We start from the raw sequence: 14405 nt of genomic DNA on the forward strand, positions 1-14405 counted from the left end.
ACTTCGACTCCCAGTCGTATGCGGTATTTTATTTGATTGCTTTTGAAACGAATAATGCGATTATTGGTTTGGTGCAATTTACATCCGTTTCCGTTCTCTCCACTTTAAAAGAGCAAATATTTTAAAAATAATTATTGCATATTTTCAGGCATGAGAAATTTTCTTCAAAACTATAAACACCTTCAAGTTTCAGAGTATATTTTTAGGGATTTGAAATATTAATTGAAAGCTTTTTATTTCTTCATTAACATTAGCTCCGTTCGAGAACCCGATAATTTTTGATAATTATTAAAAATTTTTACTGGAAGTCGTTCGTTTACACCAAAACGCCAGCAAAAGAGAGCCAGAGAGAGACTACATTTTACAGTTATGAGATAGAGAAATTGCAAGTTTTTGCTAGAGATTTTTCTCCCAGTAAAATCTTGCCAGCTGGTTCTTGATAACAAACAAAGTACCAATACAATGTACATGTTCGGCAACTACGATTGGAAGTTAAATATACAGGATTCGTTTTTTGTTTTCAATGGTTTAGCAGCTGAAATTTTCAATGTGCAAATAGTTACTGGATACCGTTCGTGTACTTTTCAGCAATTTTAAGCAAAGAGTGCAAATTACACTCTTACTCTCTTGCTAGTTTTTACTGGATATTTTTTACTGGAAAAGTACGCGAACAGACCTATTATTCATGTTTCGATGCCCTCATTCCAAAGTACGCTAAGTCGACTTAGCATGTTTTAATGGAGTTCGCTGTTTTTTACTCGGATTGATGTGAATTGCGTTCTGTCAAAAGGTCGAATTTATTGGACACTTTTATCAAAAGTTATGGTTAATATTGTACTTATCCTGTGACTAAAGTTTAAGTAATTTTTAGCAATGTTCTATTATCACTATTTTGAGTTCGTACTTACTAAAAGAAATATAATAAATATGATTTTAAGACCGAAAATAAGGGAATTTCTATCTTAAGCCTAGTACTAATATCACGAAAAACTGTTATACTCCATAAAGAAAAAAACGTTAGCGCGGAATAATTGCGAAATCTTTGTGTTGAGCTTTTTTAAACACATATTTATACAACCCTGGATTTTTCGCACGAAAAAATTGGCAGGTATATTATTTCGCATAAATAAGTTAACATCCCTGCGTTTGAGAACCTATTTACGGACACAGATGAAGATATTCGTTTTTCGCAGAAACGAACTTAGTACTAAGCATTATACGGTTTTTGAGAAATTAAAAAAAAAAAAACAACTTTGAACTTGTTTCCTGTAAAATTCACTTTTTAGACTTAACGTACTTTGGAATGAAGACATCGATATTTAACATTTATGATCCCTTTAAAGTTCTCTCCGGGATCCCGAATTTTTCGGAATTCTTTAAGTATTTAAAGTAATAACAATCTACAGCGCCAAAAAATTGTTTTACATGACACCAATGTACACGCAGAGAAGAAACATGATTGTTACAATCATACTCGAAGAGCAAAATAATATGATAGGAGCTATTTTTGCGGCGACCATGTAACATTTTAACCTGCAACCATGTTGGCTCAGTGAACATGGTTCTAAGAAAAATATAATTGTCCTCATCTAAAATGTTATTATATTGATAAAAAGAATTTTGTTTGAATGAAAAGACAATGGTCACGATTTAAAATGTTATGGTATTCATTCAAATGTTTTTCTCCTAGTTAAAAGAACATGGTCACAACCTAGAATATTTTGATCTTTATGAAAAAACTTTTTTCATCGTAGAAAAAAGGACGCCATTGAGAAAAGAAACACACAATATTAACTTTATTTGTTTTTATTTATTTATTTATAAACTAGTTCATTGTTTATTTGTATTTATAATGCCGTTCAAGCAAACATCATATATTTTTACACACTCTTTTTTCAATTTCAACAATAAGTAATTATTCCATTTTTACATCGTGCCCATCAAATGGACAAACGCAGACATCATGTAACTGCAAATAAAAATAAATGATCCATATAGCAAAATGCAGAACAAAAAACAGGCAAATTTTTTCAATTACACTTTCCTTTTTTGTGTTCACATAAAACCACGTGCCACTTCTGAATAAATAAATTAACACAAAACACAGTAATTCCGTATTCTCCGTCCATTCCAAGAAACAATCAACACACGACTGACGCGCAAAATAAAAATCGTGTGTACCTGCTCAATGTTTTTATAAAATTCTTTTCGCTGCAAAAACGTTAAAAAAAATTAAATGGTTCCGAAAAAAAATGTAAATGGTCTTTATGACCAAGTAATGGTTCTAGACATGTGTATACTCAACCTATAAAAATACTTTGTATAAAAGTAAACAATTGAATGGTCAGGTACATGATTTTCCCGACCATTTAATGGTCTCAAATTCTATCATTTAAATGATAGAGCCTGTTTGTGGCATTTGAGAACCATTTAAATGCTTATATATAATGCAACATATATTTTTCTCCGCTCGAAAACTATTTTTACAAAGACAAAGTACATGGTTTTCGCTGCAATTACATGCTCTAGATAAGGATTAAATGGATGCGGCAACCATGTCCAAACATGGTTTTTCTGTGCATGTAGTTTCATTCATTTTTGTTAACAAAAACAAATTACGAAAGAACATAAGAGTAAATTAAAAATCAATTTTAAATTGCTATTATACTTAACGATCACTTAGTCCAACTCAACATTGTGAAGAAAAGAAAAACAGAAATATTATGGGAAAAATAAATAAAAAAGCCATTTCATATAGCTATCTTACTCAACAAAACATTTTAAGGATTAATTTACATTAGGCGTATTTTCGTATACTTTTGATAATCCCATTGTGCTTCATCGATTTAATTAAAAATATCAAAGCATCCCATTTTCTTTATCAGATAAACGCGATCTTGCTTTTTATTTTATGTGGCACGAATTCCATTTCGCATGAACTCATTATTCAAAGGACTTGATCGTTTACTTCGATTTTTGATGAAATTGTGCGGTTTAGTATACCCCATCTATAATAAACTCTTACTCAAGGTGTACCATAAATTGAATTTGTCGGGTATGAAATCTATGGCTATGGTCACACTATTTGACCAAAATGAGTGTCAAACATTTTTCCAGAACCATTTTCCAAATATTTGAATACCGTGTTTGGAAAATACTCCTATCATGATGTTATATATCCAATATGAACTAAAATGTTAGTTGGTTTGGCTGTGGCGACGGATTCTTTTTTGATTTCTGTCAAATATTTGCCCATAGGAGCCGTTTACACTGAATGAAGGCTCCAATTTATTAATAAACAATCGAAAAATCCCGGTATTCTAAATAAAAAATCCCGAGTGACAGCCCTATTTTTGACACGTAAGATAATAATCTCACAAATTGCTTGTTTTGTTTCCTTCTTCACTTTCCGTTTTTACATTTTATTATTCACATTAATTTTATTTTATTTACAATCCGTTTTTTAAAACAGGACCAGAATGAAGCCGATATAAATTTGTTATTCGGCGGCGAAAAATTATTCATTACAAAATCATTGAGGTTATCCGAATGGTTATGAGATGAGATTATGACGAGTTGTACAACCAATCTTACAAATTTGCATTACATTCAAATCTTCTGAACAGAGAGTCACGCCTCCAATTTCAACTGCCGCCGTCCAGTTTTCGCAAGTCGACGCCACCGCCTACTATATTGACTCAAATTTAGCCGCCCATTAATCAAAATACTGATTCAAATCAGAAAAAAATACTAATAATTGTTTTACACGCAAAGAAAAAAAAACGTTAGGAAAACGTGTACCGAAAACGTTTTTCTTTTGTTAGAGTTTTTTGAATTGCTTCGAAAATTTTAAACTTTTATCACCAAAAAAATTCGTTTGTTACAAAATTTTTATTTTTTCAATAAAAAAGTTATTTTTGAAACAACAACACAGTCCATTCCGTTTATATCAAACACTGTTCTTTTCTGACTTTAGGTCATTAATAAGACACATTTTACAGTTCAAAATTTAATATACTACAATATAATGTTGAACATTTTTTAAAAAAGAAAAAAAACTTTGGTCGAAGCAGGGATTGAACCCACGACCCTTGGCATGCAAGTCGGACGTAGTAACCACTGCTCCACGGTGCCAAACTAAATGTTTGTTTCTGTTAAATAAACTTTGTTTATTCGGTTCGTGGGCGCCGCAAGCTATGCTATATAAATATAACTTATATCGATATTTATCTATTGATGACCATAACAGGTACATAGCTCAGTGGTTAGTGTGTTGGCTTACAAAGTGCATGGTCCACGGTTCGATTCTCCGTCCAGGTTGGTATTACAGGAAAAGGTGTTAAGAACTAACAAACCTCGTGGATGTGAGAAAGATGTGAGGGAAAATGCAATTAGCAAGAAAACAATGTTTTTTTTTTTTGAGTTTGTCTTTATGAAATTGTTTTTACATTCTGGAAAAGAATAAACGTTTATCACATAAAGTATATACTTTTCTTCCAAATACACTTCCTTACAGCGAAAAGCAAATGAGAAACGAACTCTGTTTGTCTAAAATTTCGTTTGGGAGGAAAGTATTATTTTTTTGCGTGTATGTTTTGCCAAAATGTTGAACTTTCCACGTACAATTGATCAGTATCAAATTGCTATAATAATTTTGCATAACTTTAGCTTCGAAAATTGGAAAGATGTGTACATTTGATTGTAAGTTTGGTTATAAAATTAATCTCAGTACCATTTAGGTGACATCAAATGGATAATTGCGCGCCGCCGAATAGGCAAATTTATAATGGCCGGAGGCAAAAATTTAGTGTCAGCCACCGTCGAAAAAAAATGGGTCGGCTTCATTCTCTGCTTCTGAGTGAGGATTTTATATAATTATTATAGCAATTTGATATTATGATTGTTGGTATTATGATTGTGCCGGCCATAATCGGCAACGAGACTCGAAGGTTTCATTCTCTATACAGGAATGTAATTTTCAATTGGTTCAGTCGAAACAATATATTTGCTAATTTTTTGTAGCGCAACTGTGCCTCAATCAATAAAACCGTGATTCTATTTGGGAGGCTTATTACTTGTCCATCCGATTTATTTATTGTGATAATGACCGAAGTTTTTTAACAAAAAAAAATAAAAGAACGAATTTAAATAAATATTGCGTTCAACTGTAATACCGGTATATAACATGGAAACACAGACCTTAAATTGGAAGAGTTTGCAGTAAATGTTTTAGTTGGAAATATTATAGTTTGCCCAATACCAGATATGGAATTTGGTCACCGTCTTGCTTTTTTATTTCGTTTAGTAATTCAGATATTTTAGCTGTTTCGCTATTTATACCCTGCGCCACACTGTGGAACATGGTGTTATAAGTTAGTGCATATGTTTGCAACAATCAGAAGGAGACGAGATATGTTAGACATATGGTGTCTTTGGCAATATTGCTCAGGGTCGGCCCCTGAGTCGATCTAGCCATGTCGGTCTGTCTATGAACACATTTTTGTAATAAAAGACTGATTTACTTTAAATTTTGCACAAGAAGTGCAATTGATAGTATCGTAAAGTGTGCCAAATTTGGTTGAAATCGGTTCAGATTTATATATAGCTCCCATATATATCTTTCGCCCGATATGCACTTATAGGCCCCAGAAGCCAAAGTTTTGCCCTAATTTACTTTAAATTCTGCACAGAAAGTAAAATTAATATTGTAGCTATGTGTGCCAAATTTGGTTCAAATCGGTTCAGATTTATATATTGCTCCCATATATATCTTTTCCACGATTTTCACTCATATAACAACAGAGGTCAAAGCTGTAATCCGATTTAGGTGAAATTTTGCACAGGGAGTAGAAATAACATTGTAACTATGCATACCAAATTTGGTTAAATTCGGTTCAGATTTAGATATAGCTCCCATATATATGTGTTTCTTATTTCGGCAAAAATGGCTAAAATACCCAAATTTTCTTTGTAAAATCGCCGCTGCTAAGTCGAAAACGTGTAAAAATAACTTTAATTTTCCTATACTTGTAGTACATAGCTATTGACCGATAAATCATAAATACACTTTTACAAAGTTGTCTAAAAAATTGCTTCAGATTTAAATGTTTTCCATATTTTTTTACTAACATTGTGTTCCACCCCAGGGGGTGGAAGACTGGCATACTGAAATTTTAAGTCTACAGTTTTTTGGATGTCTAGCAAATTTTATAGGGGAACAGAACTCTTTATATATAGCACCCAACACATTTGACGGATTTGATATGGCGAAAATGTGGATCTACAAAGTGATGCAGGGTATAATATAGTCGACACCGCCCGACTTTAGACATTCCTTACTTGTTTTTATATACGTATAGGGGTTGCATATTACATTTTAGCAGCATATCTCAAACGCAAAATATTTCCATCATCATTTTTAACTAAATTTCAAAAGTAATAATCATTGATTTATTTTATTGAGCTGTTATTAAATTAAATTATATAATTCCCATTTAAAGTAGTATACATTTTTTAGATGTATTATTTATTTTATTATTTTATTTTTTCATTATTATCATCATTATTGCTTTTCATCTAAAGCTATAATTTGTAATAATTTTTTGCTCAAATGTTTATTTTCTTCAAATTGCAGTTTTATTTTTATATGTAAGAACTTCTTCAATTTTTGCGTCTTTTTCTTTTTAATCTTTATTAGGTAATGGTACAATTTTTTCTATTTTAGCTTTTATAAATACTTTTGGGATTTTTATTCTTATTATTAGATAAATGTTATTATAACGTAGGTTGTCTTAATGTTATTAATTTATTGCCAGCTTCTATTCTTTGTTACTGGCTTTCATTAATATGATATCATCTGTCATTTTCTATTTCGTCAATGTTGATTATGTGTAAAACTATGTCACTGTCCAAAACTATGTCCTGGGTTCCATGCCTATGAATACTAATTTTTCCACTAATCCCGTAAAGGTCATTGCAGTTTCACTCTGTACTATCCACATCGTTATCTTAAGAGTCATTAACAGTGTCGTATTAATTTTCAAGATAGCTACTCTTTTGTATAACTGGTGTGGCTCTATGTCCGGCCTGTATCTCAGCTTAAGGATTTCTTTGAGGAATGTCCAATTATCCAGTTCTGGCAGATTGATGTTGGCACTTTTCGCTTCTTCTTGAATTACTCGATAGTAAATTGCCCTTACAGCTTCCCTTCTTATTTTGTTGCTGGTGATGGAGGATAGTAAATATTCAATGTTGATGAGTAAGGAGTTAATAATACTGTCTCCAGTTCACGTAAATGCTGATAAGCCATTGATAGTTCTAGTTGTCGGTCTCTCCTGGCTAGTTCCTTTTCTAGCTCTACAGGTGGTAGTTGCTGAGTCGGTCTCTCCTGGCTAGTTCCTCCTCTAGCTCTACAGGTGGTAGTTGCTGAGGATGCACTGCCTACTTTATTGTATACCAAAAAGCCCAAGTAAGCTCTTACTGCTGAATTACTTTTTGCTGGGTTGATTGTGTCCACTTTACATTTTTAGAGTTCACTGTTCGCAATATCTCTTTTTGACAATTATTATTTATTTTTTTTTATTATTATTCCGGTTCGTATCACTGGATGCTTGTATTATTTTTTTAAGGATCCTACCGACTGCGCCACTTAAATATTTTGAAAATGACGAAGTTAACAACGAATTAAGATAAATATTGCCTTCAAATGTAATACCGGTATCAGACTGACTTGTTCTTTATTTTCAATTGTATACCTTAGATTAATAATTATTACAATTTTGCTCACTTGACTAAAAATGAAGTACACAGAAAAAAAAGTGTCTTGTAAATTTAAGGACCATTTTAACTTCCACATAGTTCAACAAATTTACTCTAATATAGTTCATTTTTCGTAACCACAACGAAAATTAACTTAGCTAAAGGAAAACTTATAAAAATTCAGTAAATGTTTTTTAGTTCACTAACTACGAAATGGGAAGGATTTTTCCTTAAATAAATTTCCAACACAGTAGTAAATGCATCGTTGATTCTATTATAAATATACATGGGTAATATAAAAATCTTACTACGAAATGTGGACAATTTACTAAGAAAAAATTTTGTATGGAAAAAAAATTTTGTAGTAAAAATTAACTTAACGACATTACCGATTCGTACGATGGCTACCTACAGATTATTTCCCTTTTTACTATGTGTTGGAGTGTTTTTACTCACATTGAAAATTTTAGATAAAGTAGAATAAAAAGTAGTTAATATAATCCTTGACGGATGTATATAATTTTATATAGATTCCTCATAGATTTGGTATATATTTAACCTTAACTTATAGATAGAATTCCAACTAATCAATAAACGTGCTACTGGAAAATGTGAGTGCATCATGTGAGGGAGTTTTTAGAGACATTTTGTGTATATCTCGTATGATTGTTTGTGTTTGTTATTGCGTCATTTATGCTGTTGTTGGTTGTTTTGATTCTAGAGACAATGGAATGTTCCTTGTGTGTTGTTGGTATCTTTTGTGGTGAGAGTTGTTTTTTTGCAATAGCGAGATCAGAAAGGGATCGTGTGTGTGTGTGGAGTTGTTTTTCTTTACGGCAGCTATGTATCCTTTATGACTATTTGTGTCTTTGAGTTTTATTGTTGCATTCAGTTATGTTGATGCATTTATGAAGTGCACACGTGGATTTAATTTTGCAAAATTGTACGTGCGGTATTGGTGTTTATTAATGAAAATACATTTATTCGAAACATTTTAGAAACTGAGAAGTGAATGTGATGTTACAGAAATCAAAAACGCTTTTTATTGATTTAAAAAAAAAAAACAAATAATAGATTAAGGAACTGTATATTTCTGTTAATAGTTTAAAATTAGTGCGGATTTTTAATTGATTTACATAAAAAATATACAACATGAGTGGTAATAGCATGATCTATATTTATTCCACATCTGGATCACAGGTTGGAGTCTATTTTTTGGAATCTATTTTTTTATGTTACGGCAATTCCTACGGGTGAGTACTAAGTTCGAGTTTAGCCGCTAAAATTAAAAATAAATCACTAAGAAAATTATAAAATTGTACGTCTTCGATACAAATTTAAATATAACTTGATGGAGAATAGCCCAAACCAAGTTTTTTATAAAGATTATTTTTTTTAATGGAATATTAAAGAAAACTTGTCATTAAAATTGCGATTTTAGCCTCTAAACTCGAACTTAATGTCCAACTTAAATACTAAATGCTATACTGACAAGTGGAAATTATGTCTAATTTTATAATATATTTTATTTCAAATATATTCTGAGAATAATTTCAAAAACGTCCCATTAGTCCATGGATATGATTCCAATACCTACAGGATGGATTTTTCAATGTGGTAAGTTTTTCTATAAACGGTATTTTGTCCGTTTTTAATAAAACCAAAATTTCAATTTATTAAAAATAATTTTTTTCACTTGCAGTTAGACAGGTCTTGTAATGGTAATTTTTTGAATATTCTTACTGTTTAATGCTAATTAAGCTGATATCCTTATTGGCTCTAAGAAATACTCTTGAAAACCGTAAGTTAAAAATCAATATGAACGATAGAATTAATTAATTAAAAATATTTTTCTTATATTTTGTATAACTTTGCAATTTCAGATGTTTAAAAGACAACTCCGCCCAACAAAAGTTAGCCAAAATCGATTAAATTGGACAATTCAATTGAATATAGCAACTTATGCCACATATATCTTTCATATGGATAGAAAATATGGAAATTTAAATTAATTACTTTAGTCCTATTAACATAGAATATTACTCTTTTGAAGAAGCAATTACTAACTACCGACAAGTAACTGCATCCAACGTACGAATAAAAATATTTCCTTTGTTGTATATCATAAGCCATGTTTTGTGTAATATTATAAATTTCTTTTTTAAATAAAATACTGGTGGTTATAGAAAATTGACTTGCTTTGTACGAAAAATTTCTTAGTTGTATAGAGGCTTGTTGTACATTTGATTCCTCAATTTCTCTACTTTTTTGAAAATAATACTGACAAACAGTTTATTTCCAACCAATTTCTTAATATAGGTTTCCCAAAAAATTTTTCATTTTTCTAGATAGCAGGAATATTTTGAATGAATTTAAGTATATTCTTCCCACAGCATAGTAGTAATGAACTAAAATACGATGCAATACATGAACTAATTTATAAGAAAATCATGAACTTATCTAGACGAAAAAAATCTTTGGCGCCAAATCATGGTCATTCTTACTATGGGTTAGTTCATTTTTCATAAAAAATAGTAAACTTTTTTTTCGGTGTAGGTTGAAAAAATATATAACATAACAAAAAGTTTAAATTGTATGTGTTTGCAGAAAATGTTTTAGTTGGAAATTAAAATATTTGTTCAATTAATTGATATATCTCATCTAAATTGTACCTAGCACTAATAATAAGATTAAGTTCTTCTTGTGTTAGGTTCCCAAAAAGAAATAAAAAAATAAAATAAAAATAAATAAATAAAATATTATAGTTTGCTCAATAACAGATATGGTATTGAGTCACTGTCTTGCGTTTTTATTTCATTTATTTAGTAATACAGCTATTTGATCTGTTTTGCTATTTTTAAGATACGTATGGGGGCTTGCATACGTATCCATATCGCTAGAGATTAATAGGGCCGTATTCACCTTCAAGTTAGCTACTCTTTTGTAAAATTGGTGTGACTCTATGACCGGCTTGTACTCGGTAGTAAATTGTTCTTACAGCTTCCCTTCGTATTTCGTTGCCAGTGATCGAGGATAGTAAATATTCAATGTTGTTGAGGAAGTTTGATAGTAATGTCTCCAGTTCCCGTAAATGTTGATAAACTATTGATAGTCTTTATTTATTTCAGTATTTTGATTTGCATTACAATCCTTTCATTTGTAATTTCTAATATAAATCGCGACGTTACTTTCTTCTCACCTTCTTTCTTTCTATTCGCCCGACATACATAGAGTGCATCCATGCTGATAATAGAGGTGTGCACGTGACACGAAATTGTCGGGAATCACGAAAAAATCCGTGACTCACTCGTGAGTCACGCTGATGGCAATGGCGTGAGTGTGCGTGAGCGTGACTATCAAACCAAAAGTCGTGCGTGAGCTTGAGTCAAGAAAATAATTTCTTCGTGAGTGTGCGTGAGTAACGAAATTCGGAAAAATACGCTCACGAAAAAAATTCCGCCCACGGACATAAAACGCTTACGAGATGAATTCATTTACAATCTTATTGACACCTGGGATGTTAACGCTCTCGATTTTAATCATGCTCATGTTTTCAAACACGTCTCTAAGTTAAATTAGTCATAAAATTGTTTGTGAGTCACGACATTTCGTGCGTAGTACAATTTTTTTTCGTGAGTGTGGTTGAGTCCTACCAGACAATATCGTGCGTGAGTAAGATTTTTCCGTCGTGAGTGTGCGTGAACGTGAGTAAAATATTACTCACGTGCACCCCTCTAGCTGATAATAGGTTTCTATTTTAGTCAGAGTTGGACTCCACAATATCGAACGTTAGCTGGTTTTAAAATGTATTTATTGGTGATTTCATTGAATCATTCAATGTACACATGTGGATCAGAGAATGAAGCCGACCCATTTTTGTCGGCGGCGGCTGACACTCCTCCGGCGGAGCGGCTTGATGGCTAAGCCGAAATAAATATGTCTCGTCGGCGGGGGACAATTTTCCATTATATAATAATATAAACAATTTGAAGTTATTCGAATGGTAATGAGATTAATGGTACAACAAATCTTACTATCAAATTTGCATTTCATTCAAATTTTCTGAGCTAAATTTGTGCAAAATTATTATAGCGGCTTTAAATTGATTGATTATGGGCATAAGGTTCAAAATTACGACAATTAATAATAAACTTTTCTGATTTAATACGGTATTTTAGATTAATTTGCGGCCAAACTTGAGTCCAGATGAATCGACATGTTCGGCGGCGGCGTCGACTGGCAAAAAATGGTCAGCGGCGGCTTCATTCTCTGATGTGGACCCCTTTTCAAATATTTAGTCATGGTTTTAGCTATATTTGAAAAGTCTGGTATGAATTTGAGTAACTTAGTTTTAAGGTTTACATATTTTAAACGATCTAAAACCAACCTTAAGAAAATAAGGTGTTCTTCAAGGGTAGAATACTTCTCTACTAAGTACTTTAGGATATTATTCTTGAGATGATGAAATTCTCAAGAACTTGTAGTGCCGATGAAGCCATTTACGTACGCCTCTCTCATTGATTTTGATTTGGTGAAATACTTTTGCCAAATTGAGCATAGATAATTACTAGTTTATCTAATATATTGCCGATATTGGGTATAGGGTATCTATCGTCTATAACAGGATTCGATTTTTCTTCACTACTTGCATTGTCACTTTTAGGTACGATCCAGATAAGTACCAGAGTGAAGTTAAGAGGATTCAATCCTCGGTTTGAAATAGGTTTAGAGTCTCTTGGTGAGATTGACAAAGCTTCCCAAGTAACTCTTTCAACGCGTTCAACACCGATTTAGAAATAAAAGATTTTGGGGTTGTTTTACGTGCGCTTTTCGTAAGCGTCGGGCGACTTCTTTATTCGATCAACAAAAATGAAGTGCGATATGTTTTCTACATTACATAAAAATTAAGACATAAATTTAATAATCAAAATGCTTACTTACTATTTTCCATTAAATCAGACTATGCAATTTATTAATTAAAATAGATTAATAAAATTGCTGCGGGTATCGGAAGACTTGAGAATGTTAACAATTCTCTTTTGTATGTCAAATGTCGCATCTCAAATTTAGAGACATTTCTTCGTATGCGGTTAAAACATTTTTAGATTGAGGTTTAAACATAGTAAATATTCAATGATGTTGAGGAATGAGTTGATTGTAATGTCTCCAGTTCCCGTAAATTTTGATAAACTATTGATAATCTTTATTTATTTCAGTCTTGGGATTTGCATTACAATCCTTTAATTTTTAATTGCTAACATAAATCGCGACGCTGCCTTCCTCTCACCTTCTTTCGCCCCACATACATTGAATGCATTCATGCTGATAACTTTTATATTATTTTTATTATTAATATTCGGAGGATTCCGGCACTTCTTGAGAAAGGATGGATCCTTGATTTGAAGCTTTGGGGTAAGGTTACTATGGCACTACTTAAGGGCCTTGATATTTTCCGCTAGTTAATTGAATATTATACCTCAATCAGATTTCAAGAACTTAAATATGCCGTACCTCAAAATTAAGTTTTTATTTAATTCCTTTGCTCTTGGCATCGTCTCTTTGGATACCATTGGTACCGTATTTGTATTGGTAATATGTAAAAATAATTTTCTGATGGATGAAGGGGATCTACTGTGTCACTTACGACTGTACTAAAACTGTCTGTCGGCCTATGAGTTTTCGTTAAAGGTTCTTTTGCGTGTTTTACTTGTTGATTTCTATTCTTTGAGGATTTGCATATAAAATAATGACGTCATTATTCTTTATACAATCCTTCATTTTTTTCTTTAATTTTCCCATAAGTTATTATTTTAAATATTTCGTCACCTTTTTCCAGTGTGAACTGCCCTATATTCAATCTGCTTAACTCAGATGATAGCTTCTCCAGAATATTACTTAGATAATACTGTTTATCACTTCAACTGATTCGTTCATAGAAAGATAATGGACTACAGTACGAAGTCGATTTAATACATTTTAATTTTCTATCCAGTTTTATATATTTTATGGATGTCCATTCATTTCTATTTTTTTATATATTATTTCAAAATCATAGTAAGATAATTTTAGTCTTATTTTTGTTAACTTGGAGCTGGGATTTTTATGGGAAAACAGAGAAACTAATGGGCGATGATGTGCTACTACAATGAACTTACGATCATAAAGGTATGGGTGGACTTTAAACATAGGGCTATGTATAAAACGACGGTAGTAATTACAGAGTGCAACAAATCTTTGAACATCATCAGAATTTTTTACAACTGGGTATTTAATTATTGCATCTATTTTGACTGATCTGATTTGATGCTATTAGATGTAATTAATCTCGCTTCAAATTGAAAACAAATCGGAAGAAGTAGCCCTTCTCTTCTTCACAAATGGTTTGGTTTAACAATTCTAGATTTGAAGTGAAGCTACGCAAACTTTCTCTCTTACCAGCGAAGGGTGGAATCAATTTAGAAATCGGGGCTAATTTGGAAGTATCCATAGTCATATTCTGATTTTGCGAAATTCGTGGCTTACTACGTTGTCTCATTAATTCCAGCCTTTAGTTTTTTAAATGCTCCGAGGTACTTTCGTTTATTATCAGAAGTTATTAACTCCTCGAAGTTACCTACTTCCTTTTTATTTTTGCATCTACGGTTTCC

Source organism: Haematobia irritans, chromosome 4, assembly GCF_050003625.1.
Source record: "Haematobia irritans isolate KBUSLIRL chromosome 4, ASM5000362v1, whole genome shotgun sequence".
Lineage (NCBI taxonomy): Eukaryota > Metazoa > Arthropoda > Insecta > Diptera > Muscidae > Haematobia > Haematobia irritans.